Source organism: Aphis gossypii, unplaced genomic scaffold (assembly GCF_020184175.1).
Source record: "Aphis gossypii isolate Hap1 unplaced genomic scaffold, ASM2018417v2 Contig00756, whole genome shotgun sequence".
Classification (NCBI taxonomy): domain Eukaryota; kingdom Metazoa; phylum Arthropoda; class Insecta; order Hemiptera; family Aphididae; genus Aphis; species Aphis gossypii.
This window is the reverse complement of record NW_026083265.1, coordinates 15,554-31,913: the sequence shown is the minus strand read 5'-3', so window position 1 is coordinate 31,913 and position 16,360 is coordinate 15,554. Positions and strand designations below refer to the sequence as shown.

General features: G+C 28.1%; 1 long non-coding RNA gene and 1 pseudogene across 1 annotated transcript; one reads left to right on the top strand and one right to left on the bottom strand.

Moving 5' to 3' along the window:
• Nucleotides 1–5,809: 5,809 nt before the first annotated feature.
• On the top strand, nt 5,810–7,557 carry LOC126555221 (uncharacterized; annotated as a pseudogene).
• A 143-nt stretch (nt 7,558–7,700) lies between these two features.
• On the bottom strand, nt 7,701–9,060 carry LOC126555227 (uncharacterized). Its single transcript, XR_007606776.1, has 4 exons — nt 8,871–9,060; nt 8,679–8,794; nt 8,322–8,611; nt 7,701–8,243 (listed from the first exon to the last, which is right to left on the bottom strand). It is a non-coding gene; the product is annotated as an uncharacterized LOC126555227 (long non-coding RNA).
• Nucleotides 9,061–16,360: the final 7,300 nt, after the last annotated feature.

Here is a 16,360-nt window from a genome sequence, read left to right as displayed (position 1 = left end):
TTCGATGACATTTCTTGTGCCGATTTGTGCTTTCTAAAAATATGATAATATCTTATTGCCAGTCTTGTTAAGAATACTTTTCAAATATAATCAGAATAGTTATTTAAATACTTGGTGTACTTTGTGTTTAAAATACGTTTTCAAATACTTTCTTTTAAAACCTAATTTATAAATTCTCAGAAGTTAGATCCATTATAAAATCATATTTTAGAAACAAAATTAAATAGTACATTCTGAAATATTGGTAATTAGAATTTGGAGTAGACTAGAAAGAAAAAAGTATTTAGTATAGTAAAAATAGAAATAAAAAGTATTTTATGAGTATTTAAAATATTATATTAGTCAAAAAATATTTAAAAGTATTTGAAATATAAAAAAAAGTATTCAAATACAAGTATTCAAATACTTTTAAATACTGCAGTTATTGCTTTGTACAGGGCAACACATATTGTAGCTGTTTTATGAAATTATCATATGGTTTTCTTACTTGATATTGTACTTCTGCTTCAGTAGTAGGGTTGGAAAGAGGTTTAATCATATAATTGCGACATGCATAACCTCCATCTCCCACAAGCATCTTCAAATTCATTATTCTCCAATTGAGCTCTTAATAAAGAATTGTCAATTATTGTTGAGTCGTGGATTGAACCAGGCCATCTAATAATGTTTGTATATCAATAGAAAATAAAATAATATCAATAATAATTAATAAGTGACTAGTTTTTTGCATTAAATTATCACTAACTGAGCCACAATATTTGTGAACAGCAAATTACTGTTGCATACGGCTTGGACGTTAATAGAAAAATAGCCTTTCCTATTGCGGAATCTTTCTCCAATATTTTTATTGGGAGATTGGATTCTGATATGTGTACAATCTATTGCTCCAATAACTTTAGGAAATTGGCGCATTTTATGGAAATTTTAATAGACTAATTTTCTGTCAGCTTCTGTTTTTGGCATTTGAATGTATTTTGGTTTAAGTGACGCTATACATGTAGACACTTTTTTTATGATACGACACACTGTTGATTTGTGGATTCGTATATGGTCTCCCAGAACTGCCTAAAATTTGACATATATATTTTTATATATACAATAGTTAAAAATGCTTCATCGGGGGCATACATAAAAATCTAAAATATTCACCTGAAAAGCACCAGTTGCATAATATCTAAGCGTAATCAAAAGCTGCAATATTAGTGACAGTGACATATTGCGTTGTGTATTTTGACATAAATCATCTTGAACCATGTCCAGTAATTTAATCAACATTGTTTTAGACAACCTGATAAACATTACTCGAGTATGAAAATAGAGACATTTATTTGTGTTTACCCATTTTTAGAGTCTTGTAAAGTATTCAAATAAAACTATCTGAACACCTTAATTCTCAATTATTAAAATACAAAATAAAAGCATTCTTTACAAGACTGCATTTTTAGACCAAATATCCGGTCTAAATGGAGGGCATTACCATCTATTATATGGGAAAATAGTAAAAACAAATATTTTATAAGTAGGTACCTAAATCGCTGCTTAAAATCTATATCATCATATTCTGTAAATGGATTGGATCTATCACGAAAAAAACGTGGTCTTGGTAACACACGAAGCACCTCAATAACAAAATCATCATCACTCGATGAATCAGAATCAGATAAAGACATATTTTATGAGTGTTATAGTAAAAAGTAAAAGAACAATATATTTTTTGAATGTGTATTTTATTAATACTAATATATTATAATAAATAAAAATGTGGCTGATAAGAAATTTTAATATTTCTTATCACTAGGGCAAAGGACTTGTAGCATTTGCATATTTGTTTTACACAGTCACAAAAATAGCAGAGTACGAAATAAATACGTTTCATGCTTTCATAAAGCTAGTTTTGAAATTTTATTTTGCATACAAATGCATATTTTTAGTCTTTTTTGTTTTTAGGGCATATTTTACACTTTTATACGCTATTTTATACTTTTTAAGACATATTTAACTTAATTCAATTTTTTCCACATCGACATTTTTATTTCAAATAATACAGTCAAAATGTTCGGAGAAAAATTTATTTATTTTAAATTTTTGTTGTATAATATGGTTTTTGACTGTCCGTGGGCACATATTTTTCATAGAAGCGTTTTGCAGAGAATCGCCGATATACCAATAATATTAGTTTGCTGTAATTAATTTTATTAATAGATAGATGACAATATTATAACGTCGTCCACTAACATACGACATCGCTGCTTACTGAGCAGTGTGCGCACCATGCGGGCTTTTATTCGATAAGGATTTATTTATAAAACGTTTCTAGAAACGACAATAATCAATATTTTAGTATATTTTAGTCTCAGTCACTAGTTAGTTCTGCGGAATGTACATTCGTGTTAAATTTATTTGAATATTTTTATTTGTAATAAAAAAATGCCGAAGATAAACAGCCTTTAAGTAGTCGGTTAAAACGTTTTGTGTCTGATTTGGTGCCTGTACATTTTCGACGACGACGGTAAAGTCCTGTACTGTAAGTATTGTGACGTTAAAATAGGAAGTGAAAAACGATTTAATGTTACGCAACACATTAATACAGACAAACACAAAAAATCAATCATGCGTAAAGAAAAAAACCAAAATGTATATGAATTGGGAAAAGTACAACAATTGGTGAGTAATTCTAAAAAATCATCTTTCAATAAAGACTTATGTTCTGCGATGCTATCAGCCAACATACCTCTTAATAAGCTAGGTAACATTCAATTTAAACAATTTTTGGAAAAATATACGGGGAAACAAATTCCGGCCATTACTACTCTACGCAAAGGCTATGTCGATGAAATTTATTCTGAAACTATGAATAAAATTAGAAATGCTATCACTGGTAAAAAGATTTGGGTATCGATAGATGAGACCACCGACTCATTAGGCCGATACATCGCAAATGTAGTAATCGGTACTCTTGAAACCGATGGTCCAGGCCAGACATTTTTATTGAATTCCGAAGTACTGACCAAAGCTAATCATTCGACTATTGCGAAATTATTTGATAATTCAATGCATCTATTGTGGCCAGAAGAAGTGCGTTACGACGACGTTCTATTGTTTTTAAGTGATGCGGCGCCTTATATGGTGAAATCCGGGAAGTCAATTCAAGTATTTTATCCTAAAGTTATTCACGTTACTTGTATTGTGCACGGGCTTCATCTTATTGCTGAAAAAATTCGTTCAAATTATTGCAAAGTCGATAAGATCATCGCAAATGTCAAAAAAGTATTTTTGAAGGCGCCTTATCGTGTTGCAATATTTAAAGACAAAGCGCCCAATATTCCACTACCACCAGCACCTATTTTAACAAGATGGGGGACGTGGATAAGAGCCGCTGTTTATTACTGTGAATACCTTGAAATTATTAAATCTATTGTCGACGCTTTGGATAAAGAAGACGCTATTTCTATTGCAAAATCACAAAAGTATTTTTCTGAAGCAAGCCTTGCAGCCAATTTAGTATTTATCAAGTCACATTTGGATTTTACCTGATACAATTACCAGTCTTGAAACAAAAAATATTTTACTTAGTCATGCAATCGATGCAGTGCAAAATGTTAATTTGAAATTGAGTCAAGTCCCTGGTCCAATTGGAAAAATTGTTAAAGAAAAGATGAATGATGTTCTGAAAAAAAATATTGGATATCAAAGTTTAATTCGAATTTCAAAAATTTTAAATGGTGAAGAAATTTCAATGGACGAACTCCCCGAAAATTTAAGCACAAACGATTTGATCTACTTTAAATACGCTCCAGTTAACTCTGTCGAGGTTGAAAGGTCATTCTCAATGTTCAAAGTTCTTTTGGCAGACAACCGACAATCTTTTCAGTTTGAAAATTTAAAAAAACATTTGATCGTTCAATGCAATTTTCAAGGTAAAAGTTTTATTAACATTAATTAAATATGTATCAGCTAAATTATTTTTACTAAATCATGGATTTTATTTTTTATAGTGCCAGAAGAAGAAGTAAAAATTAGAAAAATGTATTTTGTTTATTTGGCTATTTTATAAAATATATTTAAATTATGTAATTATTTTGACTATTTTTAAATCCTATTTATTTTTAACACTTATAAATAAAAAAGCTAAAAAAAATTTTTAAATGCATATTTAAGTGCATATTATGGGGTTTTTAAGTGCATATGTGCTTGCATATTCAGAGCTTTTTTAGAGCTATAAGTCCTCTGCCCTACTTATCACCATATTTAACGGATCGTTAAAAGTTATCGAACCAAAATCGGACCTATAGTTTACAGGTCCAATAGCCGATAATTTACAGACCCGTTAACGTTAACAGTCGTTCAAGCAACACCCAATTTTTTTTAACGGATCGTTAGTGTGTTAACAGCTCTGTAAATCGCTAATGAACGTTTATGCAACCCACCCATAGAAAATATACTAAAGACATTTACTTAAAAATATTTTTGATAATACAATCATAAAATGTTTTTAAATTATTAAAAATATTTAATGTTTTTTAATATCTTACAAATGCTGTGTGGGTAAATACATATATTATGTTTGGGAATTATTAAGAACACCAATATCATAGACACGGAAAATACGTATATAATAATAAGATGCAATTGCACAATATATATATATATATATATGTAGTGGTAAGACATAATGTACCTAATTAAAAAAAATATATAAAAAAAATAAAAAAAATTCCAATGTATGGTACTACAGCACAATAAACATTTATTAACATGTGATATAAGTATACAATATAATTTAGTTGTACAAAACGTATGAATATATATAATATAAAAATGAAAAAATGAAAAAAAATAGGTACGTGTTGTATGAGATTTAAAGAATGTTTTACGGTGCGTAAAAAACAATTTTTATACGTAATAAACATTTAAAATCATTTAACAAAGTAGATATACAACGATGTATAACATAAATAGGTAAATGCAATGTCTACGAGATAATGAAATTTTGAATTTGAAAAACATATAAAACCATTTGACATTAACAGTATGAGTGTTTCAAGAGTACGTTGCTTTGAGAAACGTTATATTAAATAGACAATTAATGTAAGCTTTCTTACACACGAATTATACAAATCTAATTATTACAACTGATTTAAACGAAAAATTCGTCGCAGCACAGAAATGGTTTAAGTGTTTGAGATTCGGCGTCTGTTTTCAACTCAAACTGTAGTCGATAAGATTAGGCGTTAGGATTCTGTGATAGGTTAGGCCGGTTAGGGTGACCGCACACTGGTAAAGCAAAACTGCTTTAAAGCGACTAAAGTCGCTTTATTATGACTAATAAAAAATAAAACCTTTATACTTTATGGAAAACACGCACACTGATAAAGTGTAGTCAAAACAAAACATTTTTGTCTTCAGTCATGACTAATATTGTTTTATTGAAATAGAACGTGCGCTATTTTCATTATTTTCATTATAATCATTATCAAGCAGTCACTGGAGAATTATATCAAAATTATGCCAAATATTATTTATTTATGCTAAATCGTCTACAATATAAAGGTAATTATACATTATATATTATATATTATACATTATACACTATATCTACTTTATTTTTAAGTAATAATTTGTGAAAAAAATATAAATATCTATAACATTTGTACAAACTAAATATTTTAAACTATAATATAATAGATATAATAGTTCAAAATATGTTAGCATATTTATAAGCATTATTTTTTTATTCTGGGATTTCCACAAAAAGTTTTTCGAGCAGTGAAATATCTATGATTGCACATTATTTTATTCAATAGGATTAATGTCGATTGAGCATGAAATGAACATAGAAGATTTAATATCATTAGTCCAAGAACGTCAGTGTCTTTATGATTACAAACACAAAAATTATAGCAACAGAAACATACAGGAGCAATTGTGGAAAGAAATATCGGATATTCTAAAAATACCAGGTCTTTATATTTCTATTATAATATTATGTTATTATAAATTATTATAATATGTTATTTTATTTATTTTTTTATTTTCTACTCTACATAAATCACGATAGTAATAATAATATATAATTAAGTAGGTACTTAAAACAGTTATTAATTGATCAATTCTTTATTATTTAATAATTTTACTATACAGTGTATATATTTTGCCAGGATACAGAACCTTTATTTGAATTAAAATATTCTGTAAATTTATTTCGAAATGATATTGCTGCTGTGGAAGATCTATTATTAGAAGATCTAATTCTACTGATATCTTGTTCAATTATATCATTCTGTTCTTGAGAATTTATAAATTCTTGAATATCAATACAATGTTGCTCTCTCGTCATAATTAAGTTATGTAATACACAAATAGCTTTTACAATTTGGGTAGCTTTTTCTGGGCCAACCACAATTTTGTTTTCCAACGCTTTAAATTTCTTAACCATAATTCCGAATGCGCATTCTACTATTCGTCTTGTCTTGCCCGTGACTGTCGATAGTTAAAAATACGTTTTTCGTTTGTTAAGTTCCTACGCGGAAAAGGTCTCATCAGGCATGGTAATAAAGGGTATGCTTCATCCCCAACAAACACAAAAGGATATTCTTCATTGATGTCATTATGAATTTTTCTTGGTGGTGGCAAATTTAATTCATTGTGTAGTAACATTTCACCAAAACTAGATTCTTTAAATATTCCACTGTCACTGGACCGGCCATAATCCCCAACATCGATTGTTATAAATTTTGCGTGAACATCAACCACTGCTTGAAGCACAATTGAGTGAAAACCTTTATAATTAAAATACTCGGAACCAGCACATGGTGGACATTGAATAGCAATGTGCTTACCATCAATTGCTCCTGTGCAATTAGGAAAATTCCAAATTTTATTGAACTCATTTGAAATTTTTATCCAGTCTCTTCTCTAGGCGTTGGCAAATAAATGGGTGATAATAATTTCCATATAGCAATACATACTTCATTAGTTATCAATCCTATTGTCGTAACACCTAGGCGAAATTGGTAATCGCTCTCCCGTTGCCAAATAACTAAAAACATTAAAAAAATCAAATAAAACAAAATATTAATACAAATTGTATTGTAATTAGTATCTAATTTGTTGATTAATTACAGCTAATGAATGCAAGGTAAAATGGACCACACTTCGAAATTCATTTTCAAGGCAGCTGCGTGAACAAAAAAAATTGCCATCTGGGTCCGGAGCATCATCAAGAAAAAGAAAATGGTATTTGTTTGATAATATGTTGTTTTCTCTGATTACGTGTTGCAACACAAAAAAATGGAAAGCAATTTGAATAGTTCCCATATAGATAACATAGAAAACGATAGTTTCGTTGAAGAACCTATAGTGCCAGATGCTGAACAAAATTTAGAAACAGTTGAACAAGAAGTGATTTCACAAACAATAGTTAATGAAGATGCAGAAAATGAAAAATCTAGTAATGAACCATTATTTAAAAAACCAAGAACAAATCGAAAAATGTTAGCCAGTGAAAGAGTGGTGGAACCAATGTTGGAATTTCTAAAGACAAGAACTCAACCAAAAAAATTAAAAATGAAATTGACATATTTACACACATATAAAAATTAATAACTTTAAGGAAGATTATACTTTTTTTAATTTGGTATTATCATTTTATTCAATGAGTTATATTATAGTTACTCTAAATTTAAATATGAATCTAATGTTTAAAAATTTAAAAATATTAAAAATACTCCACATTTAAGTATGAATTTTATGGTTCTAATTCTAATGGTAATTTTATGAAATGGTTAGGGCTTATGTTACAGGTTTTTCATCAAAATAATAAAATAATATTCTGCTGGTTGTCTTGATTCTGTTTTCCACTCTTGATTTCCTTGTTTTTTGGTTTGTGTACTTGTGGATTGTTGCTGCTATAAGTGTTTTTTCCTTTATATCTGCTTTGCTACTATTGACATTGTGCTTGAATCATCTAGCTGTTTATTTTGACTATCTAAAACATAATACGATTAATGTTTTACCTTTATGTCCCAACAAATTATAAAAAAAAGTCCAGTCCCTTAGTGTTCATTCATTTTTACGTTCACTTTTTTCTCCAGATTGAAACCTGCGTGAAAAATTTAGTTCATGTTTCATAGTATATGCGTGGTTACTGCTGTAGTTATTACTGAGGTAGTTCCTGAGTCTTTCTATAAGCGGTGTTGGTATTTATTGAGATTCCTGTATTTGAATACCATGATATTTTTATTCTATAATTAATAAAATACAAGGAGTTATTAAAAATGTTTGCCTTGAAATACGTAATAATAATAAGATAGAAATTATACTCAGAGAGGTGGGAAAAGAACTGGTGCAATGCACTATTTTTCTAAAATGTAAAAGTGCATGTTTGTATAGACTAATAATACAAAATGGTTTTTGCTAATCTAACAAGTTACGTATCAAAAAATTAAATAATATTCTGTTCATCACTTCAATTCCTTTTTTCATTGTGATGGGTTTCCTTGTTATATGACAAGTGTATTTATTGATGGGAGCTGCTCGACGGTTTTTTTCTCGTTTACTGCTTTGCTGTTATGGATTGTACTGGAATCACACAGCTGTTCCTCTTTTCTATCTGAAATTAAACATGAATTATTTGTATTCACTTACGTACCTTCATTTAATTTAATAGCTGATCATACTATATACTTTATTAGTAGAGTTGTTAAATTAAAAACTGTCTAGTCCCTTATTTCTGTATAATATTATCCGCGTCGGCGTATGTTAGTTTCATAAGAGTAATGTATTGTAGCTAAAGCTGTAATCAACGACGGCAATAGAATATCATTTACCGGAAATAAAAAAAATAATAAAAATTTATTGATGATTCTTACCATTTATTTACCTATTTTACCTGTACTTCACAACAATTATTCACGGTTGCTCATTCGGTGTTCATAATTTTGACTGGTAATTGTGTTGATATAACTTTTTGAAATATATTGTAGGCGATCAGGTACTGTCTCATGAATCTTAGAATATAATTTTTTTTTATTTCATTTGATTTTAGTATTGCTATATCGGTATTTTATTTAAAATATTACTATAATTTATCCGTTGTTATCATTATCAGTTATCAGTTTATCACTATTTTATATCATATTACTATAGAATTGTTAATTAATTATTAAAATAGAAACACATCAAGCCACAAAATCCAAAAAAGCAAGCATTAGTTATGCACTTCATACTTGTACACATTTCTAACTTGTAAATTTTTTGATCCTGGTCGCACTCCTTGAAATGGACATTTTGCATTTAAAGCATCAAACATATTATCGTTCATTCGTTCATAATCTCAGTGAACTTTATTGTTGCATCACAATGTTCTAGTCCAGGAATATTATGCTAAATTTAGTCCATCAGACATGGATTTACTTAGTACCTTAATATACAACAGTACCTCAGGGCTCAGAATAGATGAAATTCTGTATTAAAGTACTATTTACTTAAATATTTTACATACCATCACAGCAAGCATGTAATCTCAAACACAAAAAAATTTTAAATAAAATTTAAAGTACCTATATCCAATTATAACATAGGTAGCTATTATATATTGATAAGTGAAAAATTATGATTTTTTGTAAATTATACTAGGTAGTTACTAAACATAATTTAATTGCTTGAAATTTATTATAGTTATACAAAACAATTACACGATGTATTATACAGGGTAGACATACCATATTTTATAATAAAATATAAAAAATAATGGAAATTAGATACCGTTTTACGTATTTGATATTTTGATAGGTAACAAATAATTTCATTGATTTTTTTTTTTTTTTTTTGACCATTCAAAATATAAACTGGCTCTCTTATATCAGTAATTAACATTCTTTTTCCATAATGCGTATCTACAATTTCGGGCAACAAACATTCCAAATAAAATCTAAAATAAAAAAAGTGGGCAAGTGAGTACCGCTCTGCTGTACATTAGGTGCCGTATGGATCATTATTATATATTATAGGAGTGTTAAATTTGAATCCAATGATAGTTATCATTGTATACGAAAAACGATTCTGAACGAAGATGATTTGTCAGCCTAGGATATAATTTCTAGTGGTTGGTGAAAAAGGTGGTTTAAAAAAACCAGCTTATATTAAAAAATATTTTGAAAATTAAATCACGTAAAGAAAACGCGAATCTTAATAACTGGTAAAATTTTCAAGTATCTACGACTTATACTTTTTGAATAATAACAAATATCAAATATCGTTTGAGGCTAAACTGTTATTTAACGCGGTTTTTGTAAAAATTTAAATTTCAAACACTCATAAAAATTTTTTGTCTGAATCCGGTAGAGTTTTTTTTACAGATATTTGAAGAAAAATGTATGGAAAACCTTGTACCAAATTTTCAAAACTTAGTTATAAAAGAAAAAAATTTTATGATTTTTCAACTTCAAAATTACTTGCAAATTTTCGCGTTTTCGACAGATTTCGTAAAAATTTGAACTAAAAACGCTTATAAAAAAAAATTGTGACTAACGATTTTTAATTTTTTTTAGCTACATTAAAAACAACTCATAAGGAACCTTGTATTAAATTTTCAAAACTTTTTGGTCATCCAAAAATTTTTTATCGACACTTTAAAAAAAATTTCTCAAAAAAATCGAAAATTTCAGTGGTCTATAAATAACTCAAAAAAAGTCAAAATTTTTTGAAAATTTAACTATATACGGATACCACTGACATTAACATTTGGTGAAAATTTCAAGTATTTTCAGTGATTAGTTTTTGAATTACAACCATAAAAAAAAATCGATTTGGTCGAAAACTGGTTTTGCGTTAAAATTCCCGTTTTTCCGTCATTTTTTTTTGGTTTTTCCCGGCGCTTTTGAAAACTATTGGAAATTTTTTACTTTTGACCCCCCAAAGTACAAACTACATTCACTTCCTATCCGAAACAGGGTCCACTTTTTAAAATCGGAGCACTTTTACTGCTCCAAAACGTGGTGTAAGACACAAAAATAAAAAAAAAAAAAACACATATCATTGTAAAATCAATACATTCATCACTTCGTTCAGAATCTAAAAATAATGAGGATACACCCGAACTTTCTTTTTTTAAAAGTATTATTCCAGATTTTTTAAAATTAAATGATAAAAATCAACGTCAATTCAAAAAAATTGTATTAAATACCATTGATCAGCTTCTCGACAGCCAAGAAACGACGTATGAAATGCCAAGATACAATAATGCGCCACATTCTAATATTATACCTAATTTATCACCAGATCAGCAGTTAAATGCAAATCAACAACCGCAGCAATTTAATGCAATTAGTACATTGCGAGTTCTCCAGATTTTTCCTCGTCGGATAGTTCAAGTTCTTATATTTTGCATTAATACAGTTGATTTTTCATTATAATAAATTATCATTTTTAGTATTGTTAAAAATTAAGTATAATTAATATAACCTTATTAAGTGTTAACTCATTTTATTATAATAATAGTATAACAATAAAAAGTAATACGTTCAAGAGAATTCGCAAGTCTAAAAGAATTATTTTTATACTACCTGCTATTTTAAATTCTGAGTGGAGCGAAAAAATGAAAATGTAAAAAAAGTTGGACAAGTGGATACCGCTCTGCTGTTCAGTAGTTGTCAAGCATGACGTTGTAATGGATATGTTATATTTTAATTCAATGATAAATCATTGTATAAACGATTTTTTTTTTAAAAACACATCATTGTAAAATTAATACATTATTTCGCTATGCTCCGCTCAGAATCTAATATCTAATTATTTAGAATGTATTATTAACTTACCTCAATGTCACCAATAATTTCTCTTCTGGAGTGATACTTTTTTTGAAATTAGTATCAGGTTTTCGAATTTCATCGTTAAGTATTTCTAGAATATAATCAAACTTGTCGGTACTCATTCGTGTAAAATTTCTAAATTTACATTCGTCATTTCGAAGTTCATGAATAAAACATTTAATTGTATTGTTTTCAGTTCGTTTCAAGTTCAAAGGATGAACCCAAAGTTTTTTTTTATTTTCTTCCTGTTCAATTTCTCTTAAAAGAAACCATAAAATAGGAATAGCAACGTCCTCCTCATCGGACGACATTTTGACGACTACTTGATATACTTTGATTTGACTAACTATGTTTTATCTAGTGTGCGACAACAATGCTTTATTATGACTAAAAGCAAAATGACTAAATATGACTTACATTTCTTCAGTAAATTTTGCTTTACCAGTGTGCGGTCACCCTTAAGCTGCGGCCCCACTGGGAGCGATTTGCGTTTTTACGATAGCGTGTAGCGATTTTGCATTTTAGCGATTTTAACAAAAGTATGTAACTCATATGTAGTGGAGGCACTGAGATAGATAAGAATATACTGGAGCGCGGACTATGATGTAAAAACGGGCCGACGTATTTTTCGTTACCCCCACTCCTGTATGGCACGAAATTGAATTTCCATACCAATAACATTGAAAGACTACACATTTTAACTTGACACAACTCTGGGATAAATGGTCGTATTACGTAAACTTTGGTATCAAAATTTTTGTTTTTATGTGTACTTCAAACTTGTATTTACAAAAAATAAAAATAAATACTTTGAACAACATTTTTATTAAAAACAAAATTGTCCACGCTGTAGTATACATTGTATAATACTCGTCATGCGATACCATATTATAATTTATATTATTTATAATTATAATGAATCTTGAAAAAAAAGCCCAGTACCAACTAAATACATTTTTTTAGATTCTGAACGAAGTGATGTTAGTATTGATTTTACAATGATGTGTGTTTTTTTTTTTTTTTTTTGTGTCTGTGTACAGCATAACTAGTCGAAATAATGCTCCAATTTCAAACTATGGAGGTGGTTTCCGATGTAAAAGTGAATATCCTTGGTGCATTATAGAGGTAAAAAGTTAACATTTTCCAACAGTTTTCAAAAAAATCGGAAAAAACAAAAAAAAAAAAAATGACGAAAAAACGGCAATTTTTACGCAAAACCAGTTTTCGATCAAATCGATTTTTTTTATGGTTGTAATTCAAAAACTAATCACTGAAAATACTTAAAATTTTCACCAAATTTTAATGTCAGTGGTATCTGTATATAGTTAAATTTTCAAAAAATTTTGACTTTTTTTGAGTTATTTATAGACCACTGAAATTTTTGATTTTTTTGAGAAATTTTTTTTAAAGTGTCGATAAAAATTTTTGGATGACCAAAAAGTTTTGAAAATGTAATACAAGGTTCCTTATGAGTTGTTTTTATTGTAGCTAAAAAAAATTAAAAATCGTTAGTCACAATTTTTTTTTATAAGCGTTTATCCATAAACGCTAATAAATAAATAAACCATAAACCATCGTTTTAAGGTTCTCCATAAATTTTTCTTCAAATATCTGTAAAAAAAACTACCGGATTCAGACAAAAAAATTTTATGAGTGTTTGAAATTTAAATTTTTACAAAACCGCGTTAAATAACGGTTTAGCCTCAAACGATTTTTGATATTTGTTATTATTCAAAAAGTATAAGTCGTAGATACTTGATAATTTTTTTGGCCCTATCAAAATACTTGAAAATTTTATACAAAGTTCCTCATATGTTATTCTTATAGTGATTAAAAAGTTAAAAGAATACATAGGCACTATTTTTTTTTATTAGCATTTGAAGTTCAAATTTTGAAGAAAATTCGTCAAAATCATGAATATTTGCAAATTATTTTGTAGTTCAAAATTCATAAAATTGTTTGTATTTATATTTAACGTTAAAAAATTCAACACTAAGTTTTCCATAAGTTTTGCTTCAAAAAGCTATGAAGAAAATTTTAAGGAAAAATGTTTTGGGCGTTTGAGTTTTAAATTTTTATGAAATCGGAATATTTGTTTCAAAATAGAATATATGACAATATTTAATTATAATATATTCTAGACTGACAAATCATCTCCGTTCAGAATCGTTTTTCGTATACAATGATACCTATCATTGCATTCAAATTTAATCTACCCTAGTCCGAGGTCCACCTCACCCCCTAATGTACAGCAGAGCGGTACCCACTTGCCGACTTTTTTAATTTTATAATGTACCTTTGCATCAATTTAATTATGTAACACTTTTTTTGACATAGGTATTTACAGGCCCGGATAGACCCGGCGAGTTACCGAGTTGAACTCAGTGGCCGCTTAAAATTTAGACCGACTTAGTAATATATAATCGAAAATATTTGAATACCCCAAACTCTGTTACTCTTAACAGCTCAAAAATGTATATAAATATGAATTAATGACTTTATATTATTGAAAAATGGGCCGCTAACATTTTTAGGGCTGGTTAAAATTCTAAAACTCGGTGGGCCGATACCTTCTCTATCCGGCGCTGGGTATTTATAATATATATTATATAAAATATTCGTTTAATAATTTGTATATACATTTGTATCATAATAATATTTAATAGAATAATACACCAAATATTTTAAACTAAAGGTATAAAATATACATTTGAAGTATCTATAAGAGAGAAATCATAATAAAAATAACATAAAATAAAATAGATGTCATTTGTATATAATTTTAAAAAATGTTTAAAGGTGGTAAAAAATTTCAAATAATTGAAATAAATAAAAATAATTATCATAATAAAGGCATTGTTTTCTGATATTGTGCAGGCTAACTATTAGAAATATTAGAATACTATTAGAAAATCTAATAGGTACGCTTATCTCATGCATAGTATTCACTATTTTTGTTTTGTGTATTTACTAATAACATTTTATTAATTATATAAAGTAATTGAGAGTTTAAGTTAATTTCCATACAAAAATGGTTTTGTCATGTTCGGCCTTTGGATGTACAAAGAGTTGGAACAAGGAAAGTAAATTAAAATCTATTCAATTCCATAGGTGAATAATATATTATCTAATTATTATATTTTTAATTTGATGTAGATAGTCTTGATAAATATATTTTTCATTTTTTAATTTAAAATCATGCTGTTTATTGCAATTAATAGATTCTATAACTGTTGTAATAAAATATAAATTAGTATCCAATTAAAACCCTAATTTTAATATCTAGATTCTCACTCAAAAAACCTAAGTTATTACAAAAATAAATAAAAATGCTCAGAGTTTTTATTTTAATTTTTTGTAAATACAAGTTTGAAGTACACATAAAAACAAAAATTTTGATACCAAAGTTAACGTAATATGACCATTTATCCCAAAGTTGTGTCAAGTTAAAATGTATAGTCTTTCAATGTTATTGGTATGGCAGTTCAATTTCTTGCCATACAGGAGTGGGGGTAACGAAAAATACGTCGGCCCGTTTTTCGTAATGCTTCCTCTACACTCTCGCGAGGTCGCCCCGTCGAGAGTTGTCGAGTTAACGCGAGGCGAGGCAGCGCACGAATGCACACTCTACACTCTCGTGTAGTCTCGTGTCGCCTCGTACCAACTTTACGTACACTCTCCAAATTTATACTCATTTGGGCGTTAACGATTATGCAAAATGGACGTGGTCGAGTTAACCGCCGTGGCAGCATTGTGTGCTTTTAGTTACTATAATTTCCTCAATATTTACCAAAAAAAAAAAATATTAAAAAACCATGGAAAAAAAGGAGATGGGGGATGACAAAAATACACCGAAATAGAACAAGGTAAATTTTACCTTATTTTTTTACCAAATTTTTTCTATATATCATTATCTATGTTTTATTTTAAAATTGTTCAGCCTAAGTACCGATCATATGTTAGCAGAATTGCTTTTTGAACCTTCAGTCGAATTTGAAAATTTCCTACGAATGTCATCATCAGATTTCTCATATATACTAGACAAGATTTCACCTGTGATATCTAAAAAACACACTCAATTAAGAGAACCTATACCTGCCAAAACCAGAATTGCTATCACTTTACAATTTTTGGCTACTGGAGATAGTTATAAGAGTTTACATTTTTTGTTTAAAGTGTCCAGTCAAATCATTTCAATTATTGTTCCAGAAGTATGTGCTGCAATCAACGACCTTCTCAAAGATGAAATAAAGGTAACAATATTCTAAGTAGAGTGAAATATACAATTTATTATGAATTTATACGGGCATAATAATTTATAATATTGTATGCAAATGAAACAAAACTTAACGTTTTTAAAAGTACTTAAGGAAAAAAACAAAACTTTAACTTTTTAAATATTTTTAACAACAAAACAAAACATAACTTAGTTTTTTTTTTTAAATTTTAACAACAAAAATAAAAAATATAACTTTCATTAAATTTATCACAACTGAAACATAATTTTACATTTATTTATACTTTCGCCTTATTTTAATTATTAATTAATA